We start from the raw sequence: 11,862 nt of genomic DNA, 5'->3' as shown, positions 1-11,862 counted from the left end.
GCCCCGCGCCCCGCCGCCGCCGCCGTACTCACCTCAGGGGCGCAACCGGCACAGCCGGCCGTCGGCCTCGTTCCCGCCGAAGCGTCTCGCTGCGGTACTCCCTGCGTGGGCGGGCTGTTCCCCGGCGGTCGCACGGGGTTCCGGGGTGGGGGGGCGGGGAGCAACGAACCGAAGCGCCGCCTGCTGGCATTTTCCACAGGCCGGCGCCACCGCAGCCGCCTTGGGTCCGCACAGCCCCCTGCCGGCAGCAGCTCTTGCTGTCTCGCCGAGCCGACAAGCCTCCGAGGACAGGGGACGGAGCCGCGGCGCGAGACGGAGATCGGGCGGCGCTGTGCGCAGACTCTTTCCTGTGGGGACTGCGCGCATGCGCACCAGCGGGGCGGGACCCGCGGCCGCTGCGTGGGGGCCGGCCCCACCCAGGGGCGCTGGTCCAGCTGAGCCAATCGCGAGCGCCGGGTACCTCGGCGCGGGCGCTTTGAATGCTTCGTGGGCCGCCTGAGGCAGCGGCAGGCTGGCCATGCCGCTGCCGTTTTGGGAGATCTTCTGAGATCGGGAGGGGAACTCGCCCCTCATCCTTTCGCCGGATCCCCACCCTCGCCAGGCCGCGGGACTGGCGAAAAAAAAAAACAGCTGGGAAAGTAAAACAACACTGACTTCAGGTAACAGTTACCTGTTTGGATGGAAGGAAGGGAATGGGATAAAGGAAAGGTGAAAAAGAAACTTCAAGCATTTGTATATTATTTGATTTCTTAAAAGAAAACTTTTTAAATGCTGACATTTTGCCAGAATGCTTAAATTTTTTAAAGAAATAAAATGTTAATATGTAATTTTGTTACAAAAATACCCAAAATATATTCTTGCATATGCACACAGATATGCATATTTTATATCTAAACGTTAAAAACATTATTCAATGAATAAAATTATAGAAATTTTCTTTATCATTGAACTTTATTCTTTTCCTTTACTTATGGTTATTTCAGGTACTTCAGGGCTCCAGAGCTTGCCAGGAGATGCACATATCCAAGAAGGCCAGTCCCCAGCAGGGAAGCAGGATGGAGCCCCAGGTGCAGGTAGGTCAAGGCAGGATGGGGATGCTGGGGATGGTCCAAGGCAGGCAGCGAGGCTCGAGGTCGGTCAATGGGGAGGAAAGCATCGGGGTCTATGTGGGGCACAGGTAGGCCAAGGCAGGATGGAGTGAGGGGCGCTGTGTGGGACCCAAGTAGGAAGGGAGGGGAGGGGTGCTTCAGGAGCCAGGGTCGGGCTATCCCCCCCCACCTCCTGCCACCTCCCAAAGCAGCAGCTGAATCCCTCCTGAGCTTCCTGTCGGACAGGCCCAGCTTTGGCATCTGCATCCTTGCCCCAAGTTGCTACACAGCTCCCCTCATCTGGATCCCCCTGCCCACTTTTCTTCCCCGCCAGCGACCTGTGTTCAAAGGCCCCCCTGGCTGGGACACCAGACCCAGTGCACCGTCCAAGGGACACCAGGGGGATTCCCTTGTTCTGTGAGCCAGTGTTCTCCAGGTGGACAGTTTTCCATGCCTCTCCTCCCGATGTGCAAGGCCTTCTCTCTAGGTGCTAAGGCCCTACACATTGACCTATTTGGGTTTGTTTCTCGGCCTCCAATTTTACCCCGTCAGATGACTGTCCATAAGTTTATAAGAAGCCTTAACACTTAGGAGGGCAATGTACACTTCTTGTTCTTGTTCCATTTTATCTTGGCTCTTCTTAGAAATTCCTCATCCCCCACCCCTGATGTCCAAGTCCTTGGCTGCCCTGAAGCAAGAATCCTGGTGCTGGATACCTGACCAAGCTCCTCTTGGTACCTCTCCATCCACAGAGCCGCATACTCTGCCCAGTGGCCAAGAACCCTCAGCTGTCTTTGCTGTATCTGGAGTGGAGTCTGATCTCTCTCCCTTTTGGCACTAGCCTTGAATAAACTCTTTCCTACCATTTTTAACAAGTGTCCGGTGAATACTTTCTACTCACCAGCAGCACCATGGAGCCTGTCGCGTGGCGGTCACAGCTCAAGCACACCCAGGCTTACACCCTCAGTTACTAGGTTCCCCCCACACGCCCGCACGACACAGAACCTGAGAAAAGTCTGAGCGCTTCCAGAGCGTGGAACCCGCGCACCCCACCTCTCCTCCAGTGCGTCCTCCTGGGGTCTCCTCCTGCTCCTCCCTCTGCCCACGGACGGCTTCCTAGTGGGCCAGGCTCCCCACTGGCAGTTCTCAGATCTCCATGGTGACCGTGCTCCTCTCCTGGCCATGCTTCGCACCACCCCACAGGCTCATTGGGCAGGAAGCTTTGGAAGTTCCAGGGCAGGCATACAACTTAACCTGCTCTCAAAGGGGACAGAGGCACCCACTGACATTCTCTGAGGATGCAGGAGAATTAGCATCTGCCACAATTAGGGCCCACACTCCACTCTGGGCTGGGATGGGTTTTTTTCCCTAAATCACAATGACAGCCATCACTCACTCCACTAAATGCTGTTCCCAGAAGCCCTGGATTGTGCTGTTTCACCGAGGCCTCTGCCTGGAGGTGGCTGTCCCCATCTGCCCAAAGGGCCGAGGACTCACTAGGTCTGCATGGGGCACAGACCAACAGTGAGGCTAGACCCTAACTTCCATATTTCATTTCAGGAAGGCAAGATTTTTTCCTATTGTTTTATAAAAGATTGAAATAGCAAGAAGACACTGCTTAGAGAGACTAGTCATGAGGAATTACAAATAATTCAAATCTTCTTCCCTGGAATCTCACATTAAGGTGCAAAAATTGAGCACCAAAGAATCCCCATCCACTGCTGCCACCTGTCATGAGATGGGGCTGCTCATCAGAAGGGGAGCAGACCCCACGCCAGGGCCCCGAAGGAGGACAGGGTGACTGCATTGTAGAAAATGGCAGGGTACGTGAAACACACAGGACTGTCTTTAAAACATCCACACAGTCGTCTGTTTTTCAATTAAATTGGCCACGGAGTTTAGTCAAGCAATTTTTTTCCTTTATTTTTGTTAAATAAGATTCCAGAAAGTATAGTGCAAACACTCAGTAGAAAAGTTGCAATTAAGAAATGTACATTCACATTTAACATTTCAGTCCATTCACTTTGTTTCTAAATAAAAATAGGACAAATTATTCAATGACTTGTCTCAATTTAACAATCTTGGAAAAGACTGGAAGGTGCTCTACGGTGTCCAGTGGACGTAAAAATAGACCCGTATTGATTATACAAATCTATCATGAGAAGTTACCCAGTGATATTGAGTTGTTGTCCTTCTGACACAGACATCTCGTTTCCACGTCTACAGAAGCGTTCTCAGTGAGCTCTACTGGTGGGAGGATGTGTCACCCGGGCCACTCTGTGCCCAGGAAGGGACACGGAAGGGCTGAAGGGTTCCCACAACCCTTCTCAGTGAGTAAAGAGAACCCAAGAGTGGGCTTTGGGTTTACCTTAAATCAGAGTGGAATCTGCTGCTCAGAGGTGGCCATGATCACCTTACATCATCTCTGCGTGTGCAGGGTGGTGTGCGGTCGGTGTGCACGAGAGACGGGGAGGGTGCCGGGGCCAAGTGGGGGCGCTGCAGGAGGGGTGCGGGAGCCACTGAGGCGCGGGGGGCCAGGACCTGCCGGGGCGGGACGCTCTGCGGCCAGCCGGCGGACGACCTGTGGTGACCGGGGCCTGTCCCTTTGCGCATGCTGCGTGTCTTGGAATCCAAAGTAAGTGACACACAATTAGGAACTTCACAGCATGCGACGCTGAGTGCAAAGGGCTTGTGCAGCCACGGTTTCGCCAGGGCCAAAGACAGAACTGCGGGCCTGTCTGGGACTGATGCCTGGGTGGGGAGAGCCGGCGCTCCAGGCCGGCAGAAGAGGCCGCGGTATATTCGTCAGGAGTCCCAGGACGTGGGGGTGGTCCCCTGAGACGTGTGCTTCGTGCCCGGGCCTCAGGGGGCGTGGGAGTTGCTGGTGGGAGGCAAGAAACAAGTTCTGGCTGCTGGTGGGCCCACTGCCCAATGCACATGCCCCGGGGAGTGAGAGCCCGCGGACGGGACGCTGCGTGGCTGTGCCTGCAGGCGGCCCTGCGCATGTTTACAAAGCCCGAGCGGTGGACAGATCTCTTGGGGGTTGGTCTGGGACTTCCTCGCTGGTTAAACTCCAATTCTTAGTCAACGACTGCCAGCTGTTTTGGAATCCAACCCATCCAAAGTCTGATCTGCCTGGAACCACAGAAGTCAGTGCCTGGGGGAGCCCAGGACACCCGTGCTCCAGCGGCTGCCAACTGCTCACCATCCATCATGATCCCCATCTCGCCTCCCGCACATTTTCAGTGAAATCTGTTCTTGTATGTCCTCTCATCCCCAGGAATGAACAGTGACCACCTACATCGCTGCACAGCATGACGGGGACACGGGAGGGCTCTGATCAGGCATTGGGGGCTGGGTTGGCTCCACATAAGTGGAGAAGCGTGTGGAGTATGAGGGCATCTGGGGGCCCGCGTTCTCCCCCTGGCTGATGTCAAAGAGGCCTTACGGAAAGAGACAGGACAAGTGTCCTCACTGAGGGAAGAGTCTGTGTTTTCTAAGACGCGCTGGCAGGTGGCGCTGCTGGATACAGTTTTAGGATAGAACGTACGCTAAGATAAGGCAGGGAGTTTTCAGGCCAACGCTGTGTGACTTTGCTAGAGATCCTTCGTTAAAGCACAGGCAGGGCTCAGCTGACAGTCCATGTGCTGTTCCAATCTCACAGCATGAGGCCTAAGTGAGGGTGACTCTGTGCCTGGGCACATCCGGGGATGGGCAGTGGGGCAAACCTGGTGCCTGGGGACCTCCCTGGCTGTTCCAAAGCAGCCGACCAGGCACTGCCACCACCGTGCGCGCATGAGCTAAGGGCTCCAACACCACCAGCACAACTTTGCTGGTGTCACTGTTAGCTGAGAGGTGCTGAACGTGAGTGGCTCCCTGGGTAACTGGGAGGGAGGTGGGCGGGGGGCTGCCGGCTCTTCCCTCCAGAATCCCTGCACCAACACCCACCTGTGCCTCTCCCCTCAGGCCTCCACGTATACCCAAAACCCAAACACAACAAAATGAAACAAAGGACGAACTACGGAGAATGGGACCAATTCAGTGCCTTGATGCTGCGGGACTGCAGTAAAGGAAAAAAGAAAAGAGGCTTTCTTCCTCTCTAGCAGATGTTGGAGACAGACGCCGAGGCACCACTGGGACCTTGGTGGGAGTCAAGGCCACCTCTGTGTCCCAGAGCTGTTGCCCCCGCTCCTCCCAGGGTCAGGATTTCTAGGGGAAATCAAGTCATGGCCGTCAGGGAATGCCCTGGGGGTGGCAGTCATCTGTCCGTATTCCAAGTTAGTTTGTTCTTTATATGCATTCATCTTAATCCCAGGAACAAATAACTGATTTTAATTCTGCTTAAGCCATGCCATTCACACACACACACACACCACACACACACTTGCATTAAGCATGACCTCTGGCAGAATAATTTCTTTTTATCTTAGAGAACAGATTTGATATGGAACAGATTATATTTTCAGGGTAATTAAGGAATAGAAATGTCTGAGTCGTTACCACAAAGTCAACTTGTGTAAGGAGGTCTAGCCCCAAAGTGGGGCCGTTGAAATTGGGTTTGTTATGAAACAGATGCTGGAGAAGACAAATTCCGCTACACCATCACAGGACCTGCCTCCACGACGTGTGCGCACACACGAGAGGCAAAGGGAAACTCCCCGAATCCTTTCCAAAGCATCCTGTGGCTTCCCAGACGTTAAAGTTCCTCAGGCACTCCCCGTCTGGGGTGCCAGCCCCCTAACCCCGAGAGGGAAAATCTAGGTCAGATTCCAGATGCTGGGGCTGGGCCCATGGTCCATGCTGGTCTCACTGGCCGCCCTGCTGGCCACGCCAACCCCAGTCCCAGCCACTCGAGTGCCCCTGCACCCCACGCTCCTACATTCCTATGTTCAGCTACTCCGCCCACACTGCCTCCCTCCGAGGCATGGGGCCTGCCTGTGGCTCTTGCCCATCAGGTTACACAGAATTAAGGGTGCCCTCCCACCACTGAGGGACTGGGCGGTGGTGGACAACTGTCTGTCAGCGCTCCCTGGGGCCAGCTACCCCTGCCTTGGACGGGACGCCCTCGAGCTCCTGAGTCCATCCTGGGAAAACTCACAACTCGATTCCCCCCACTGCCCACTTTGCCAACCACTGGGCACCTGGCCTGGACTTTTCTTGCCACATACGTCACTGGACAATGGGTACTGTGGAATCGGAGCTCTTCAAAATTCTTTGCTGTACCCCAAAGTCAACTTGGAGGCCTGACCCATCACGACTGGCCTCCTGACACCCAGGTGGGGGTCCCCGTCCTGCCTGCTGACCTCTGGGCCTGGTGACACAGCTCCCAGCAGACCTTGAAACCTCCTGATTTAGACCCACCCACAGCCTCACAGCCTAAGGACTTGTGAAGCCAGATGAAACCCAACGCGCCGTATGGAGAAACATCACGTCTTTCGTCATCCACTGCGGAACCTGGAGTATTACATGAAAATGAGAGGCTGCTAGTGCAAATTCGACTTTCAAAGCAAACCACAGCTGGGGAGGCGGGATGTTCAGGCCCAGGGACACTGCTGAGGCCGCCAACTGTCAGCTGGCCACAGCTCACCCCTCATTTATTTCACCAAACCAAAATATTTTGGAACTCATGGTCTCTACGGAGTTTGGATTTTTGGTTTTTGCTTTGTTGCTCTCTTTTGCATCGAAGCCATTACAAAACCAAGGATAAGTCAGTTTCTGGGGAGTTAGTTACACGTAACTAATGGGGCTGCATACTGAGAATGACAAGTGTACCAGCAGATCTGTGACCCCTCCCAAGAGCGCTACTCAATGCAGGGCACAGTGTGACCTTGCATTTCCTGCGCGGGCCACACACACAGAGGCAGCGGTTGCCTTACGAGTCATGTGTGCAGGTCAGGGGCAGGGCTGGCCACGCGGGTAGACCAGCAGGATCCCAACTCAGGCGATCACAGAACACACCACGCAGAAGGGTGGGCGCACCCTGGAACCTAGATGGGGCCACCTGCAAGGGGGTGAACCTGGACATGGTGACAGGCCAACCCAGCCCTTCCTTCTCGAGAGAGAGGTGAAAGCAGGAATCTAAGCACTCTATCCAGCTCGCTCCTGGGACGATGGTGCAGGATTTCTATCAGCTGCAGACAGAGCATCGCGTCTCAGAAGGCTGGCCGGATCCTGCCTGAGCCCAGAGTCCACCCATCAGCCAGGGTTTGGGGGTGTCAGCCCCCACAGTGCCCTGCAATCTGGGGAAACTTGTACACGTGGCTTGTCTCTGAATCACCAATCTGCTTTGGACCAGACCTGTCTCTACAGTTTAGAATTAGTTATTGCTTCTAGTGACAGAAGATATTGGAAGCCCTGGTGGCTTTGGAGTCAGATAAACATGGCAGGCTCAGGGTGGCTGGGTCTGGGGGTCCACCCTGCAGGACACAGACCCCGGAGTGGACTGGCCCAGGGTCAGGGTCCATGGAAGCATTTGGAAGTTCGAGGCTGTCCTCTACTCTACTGAGGCTGGAGCACAAGAGGCATGCAAGGGTCTCGAGGGGACACACGGAAGGGGTCGTTCCAAAGGGCAGCAGCCTCGCCAAGCAGGGTGTGATGCGTTGGGAACCTCACACACCGGCTACGGCGGGCTGTCCACACAGGCGGTCGTGCCTGTCTTCATCTTGGTCAGAAGGAAACAGGCAGCACCTGCAAGCGGTGCACTATTTACAGAGCATCTTAAATAATTTAGAGAGACTCCTACTTAGAAGGCGCTAACATTTGTACACGAGTATTGTACAAGGTTAAAAATAACTAAGGCAGTATCATACAGTGTAATCACAAATAAAAAGGAAGTTGTTGACCAAACCCCAAGGAACGTTATGGCTGAACGGGGCCCCTGTGCCCGCAGGAAGCAGGTAGGGTTTGGAACTGCTGATGATGGAGGAGGTGCTGCTCACAAAGGGGAACCTCGCTGTCTCAGCCGAGGCCCCGATGGCTTCCCGTGGCCGTGGTGACAGCTGGCCACACGTTCCATGGCTTTGCCAACACTCGTAGGGGGTCCCACGGCTCTGCGGACCTGAGGTCCCGACATGGCCAGGCTGGGCTCTCGCCCAGAGGCTCAGGGTCCATCTCGCTCAGGTCGACGGAATTCAGTGCCCGTGGGAGTGGGTTGTGGGAGTGCCGATCGCTTCCTCACTGGCTGACGGTTGGGGCGTCCTAACCTTAGACTGGCTGTGGCCCCTCAGCTTTAAACAGCAACCTCATGCTTTGAATCTTCCTGACCACCCCGCCTGCCTCGTCCACTTCTAAGGGGCCACGTGGTCACACTGAGCTACCCAGATGGCCCAGGATCCCCTCCCGACCTTGTGGCCTGAGCTAACGCTGCTCCCAAAGATCCTGCAGCTCCTGCCGCTTCAGTAGCTCCTGCTGCTCCTGACGGTCCCGCAGCTCCTGCTGCTCCTGAAGACCCCGCAGCTCCCGCTGCTTCCGAACGTCCTGAAGATGCTGCACCTGCAGCTGGACCGCTGGACCACGGAGTGCCAGTTCAGGCGTCACCAGCCCCTGGGGCTGAGCCCCCTCTGCGCCCACCCGCACCTTCTTCTTCAAAATCCCACCAAGAATCCCCTCCCGCACCTGACCTTGACTTCCCTTCCCCTGAAGTTATTTGTGTTTGGTTTTTCTTCACTTCCCTCTAATTGTTTCATATCGGTTATGGCATCCTTTCTTTTGCCTTTTTAAGTTTCCTTTAATAAAATATAGACTTGGTCCCTCTGAAATTGTGCAATTCAGGAGCACTAGGTGCCTTCACGATGCCGTGCGACCAACACTACCATGCAGGCTGACACCACTCCTTTCTTCAAAGTAAAACACTGGATCCAGAACACGCACTCCCCCCTCCCCCACCCCACCCCAGCCCCTGACAGCCCCGAGTCCTCTTCCCCTCTGGGTGTCTTTACCTCTCCTGGGTGTTCCCTGTCAATGAAGCCACAGGAAAGCTGGCTTTGCGTGCCTGCCCACGTGGCTTAAGCGGGGGCTGGTGATGTTTTCTTTTGTTTTCACTTGAAATCGCATTTTGATTATTGGAAAGGGAAATCCAGGTGGGCTAAAGATGTCATGTGCAAAATGAAGCCCTTTCGGTAACTCTCTGCATAACCTCGGGGGAGGCGCTGCTCTTCCCCCTGGGACGCCACAGCCACAAGACAGAAGGGAGATGCTTAGCTCTTCCTGGGGCAAAAACAAAACCACGCAAATCAAGAAACCAGCAAAAGCCCAGAAATATACCCGGAAAGACACTCCACGACCCGCAAGAAGCGTTCCTCAGAACCAAATGTTGGAGAAACGCTACACATCCCCGGGATCCTAGAACCTCTCGAAACCCAGTGCTCTAAACAAACACAACACACACAGGCAGTTCCAACGAGAGGCACAGCAGGTGGCCAGTGTGTGTTACATGTGCTCGACCTCTCGGGGGAGGACACAGGCAGACGGACACACTGTGGAGACAGCACTGGTCACCATGATGCTGGCAGGTCTTTAGCCTGGTGACAGCCAACACTGGTGACAATGTGAGGAGGCAGAGGCCCCAGCAGATCCCCCGGAGGGACGAGAGAACAGACACGCCTCTCCAGGGAAACAGTGTGCAGGACGCATCAAAGGGCCACAGGCGCGGCAGCCCTTCCCCGGCAGTGCCGATCCTTAGACCTGACCCCACCAAAGTGCTCGCACAACTTGCAAAGAAGGTTTTACTTCAGCAACATGAAAACAATCAGTATGTCATCAAGGCATTTTCAGAAGTGACCTGCCCCGGGCCCTAACATTACAAACCCAGAAATACACAGGTACGCACGTAAATGTACACGCACATGCATCCAGGAAAAGGGACAGAGAGACTGACACGCAGACAGGCAGAGGGAGAGAGAAACAGAGAGAGAGAGAGACAAGACAGGCGCTGAGAGACACAGGGGGGGAGAAGGAACACCGGAGCTGGGAACGAGCAGAAGTCACGCCCATTTTCAAAGCAAAGATACTGAGGATGAAAAGCTTATTTCATTTATTCCAGAAAGAACGCTACTCATTGGCTATCTTTATTTCAGAAAACTAATTCTCTCCTGGTCATTTATTACGATGATATATTGAATGGAATATAGACATGTTCCGTTCAACATATACATATTTATATGCAACAAAATATATATTATACATAAATATATATATTTACACACTCAATTTTATATTTTATAAAAGCAACCTGAAAGAATTTGAAGGGCAGTGTATACAGTTGTACAAAAAGCCACCTTTCAGAACACATTAGGCGATGTCTTTCCTATTTCTCTGTAACTCCTATGCTACCCAAACGAGCCACTAAGCAGCCTAAAGATCTGTAATGAAGGGTGCCTCTCTTTGCTACTTTTATGCTTTTCATGTCCACAGCATAAGCAGTGATGGGAAGAAACTGATTGTTTTGGCCTTGGACCTAAATGTCACTATGCATTTGGTTGGCTTGGACTTTCCAAAGAATAAAATCATCCCTTTGTCACGTCAAAGAAACTACCAGAAAACAAAATTGTCAAAGGAGAGTTATAATTTCCTATAATGGAAAAAGAACCTACATTGTGAGACTGGAAGTTTTTCCAAATTATAAAGGAGTCAGATCAGTTGGGGGGCTGCGGGAGGCAAGGGCACCAGCCCGCTCTGGCCACGCAGGGCGCGGGCGACTCCGAGAGTCCAGGCGCGGGGCGGGCTTGGCGGCGGCCCGAGGTCCACGGAGGCTTCCGCGCCCGTCACCAGAGCGCCCAAGCAGAGGGGGCACAGCTTTGGGGCCAGGGGAGGGATAGGGAGCGACAAGGGCTCCGGGGTGCTCAGGGTGGGGAGCGACCAGGGCTCCAGGGTGCTCAGGGTGGGGAGCGACCAGGGCTCCGGGGTGTCCAGGGTGGGGAGCGAAAACGGAATCCGGGTGCCCAGGTTGAGGAGCCATAAGGGCTCAGGTGTGCCCATGGTGGGGAGCCACAAGGGTTCCGGGGTGCCCAGGTGGGAAGCGACAAGGGCTCAGGGGTGCCCAAGGTGGAGAGTGACAAGGGCTCCTGGGTACCCAGGTGGGTAGCGACAAGGGCTCCGGGGTGCCCAGGTGGGAAGCGACAAGGGCTCAGGTGTGCCCAGGGTGGGGAGCCACAAGGGCTCCGGGGTGCCCAGTTGGGGAGCGACAAGGGCTCCGGGGTGCTCAGGGTGGGGAGCGACCAGGGCTCCGAGGTGCTCAACTGCGCCCACAGCCATGGCCCCAGGCCCCCAGAGTGCCGACGCCCGCACTCCCCGCCCCGCGGAGGCCCGTGGGGCCTCCCTCCCCCCGCGGGGGCCCCGGGCGGCAGCCGCCGCATCCCCCTCCTTCCAGCGCCCCGCGCCCCGCGCCCCGCCGCCGCCGCCGTACTCACCTCAGGGGCGCAACCGGCACAGCCGGCCGTCGGCCTCGTTCCCGCCGAAGCGTCTCGCTGCGGTACTCCCTGCGTGGGCGGGCTGTTCCCCGGCGGTCGCACGGGGTTCCGGGGTGGGGGGGCGGGGAGCAACGAACCGAAGCGCCGCCTGCTGGCATTTTCCACAGGCCGGCGCCACCGCAGCCGCCTTGGGTCCGCACAGCCCCCTGCCGGCAGCAGCTCTTGCTGTCTCGCCGAGCCGACAAGCCTCCGAGGACAGGGGACGGAGCCGCGGCGCGAGACGGAGATCGGGCGGCGCTGTGCGCAGACTCTTTCCTGTGGGGACTGCGCGCATGCGCACCAGCGGGGCGGGACCCGCGGCCGCTGCG

The 11,862-nt window shown here is 55.7% G+C and overlaps 1 long non-coding RNA gene across 1 annotated transcript; it reads left to right on the top strand.

Moving 5' to 3' along the window:
- The first annotated feature begins 400 nt into the window (after positions 1 to 400).
- On the top strand, positions 401 to 1,957 carry LOC140697598 (uncharacterized). The gene is made up of 3 exons (XR_012074755.1): positions 401 to 659; positions 984 to 1,073; positions 1,733 to 1,957. It is a non-coding gene; the product is annotated as an uncharacterized lncRNA (long non-coding RNA).
- The last annotated feature ends 9,905 nt before the right edge of the window (positions 1,958 to 11,862 follow it).

Source organism: Vicugna pacos, chromosome 7 (assembly GCF_048564905.1).
Source record: "Vicugna pacos chromosome 7, VicPac4, whole genome shotgun sequence".
Lineage (NCBI taxonomy): Eukaryota > Metazoa > Chordata > Mammalia > Artiodactyla > Camelidae > Vicugna > Vicugna pacos.
The sequence above is the reverse complement of the archived record's forward strand: the minus strand, read 5'-3'. Positions and strand labels throughout refer to the sequence as shown.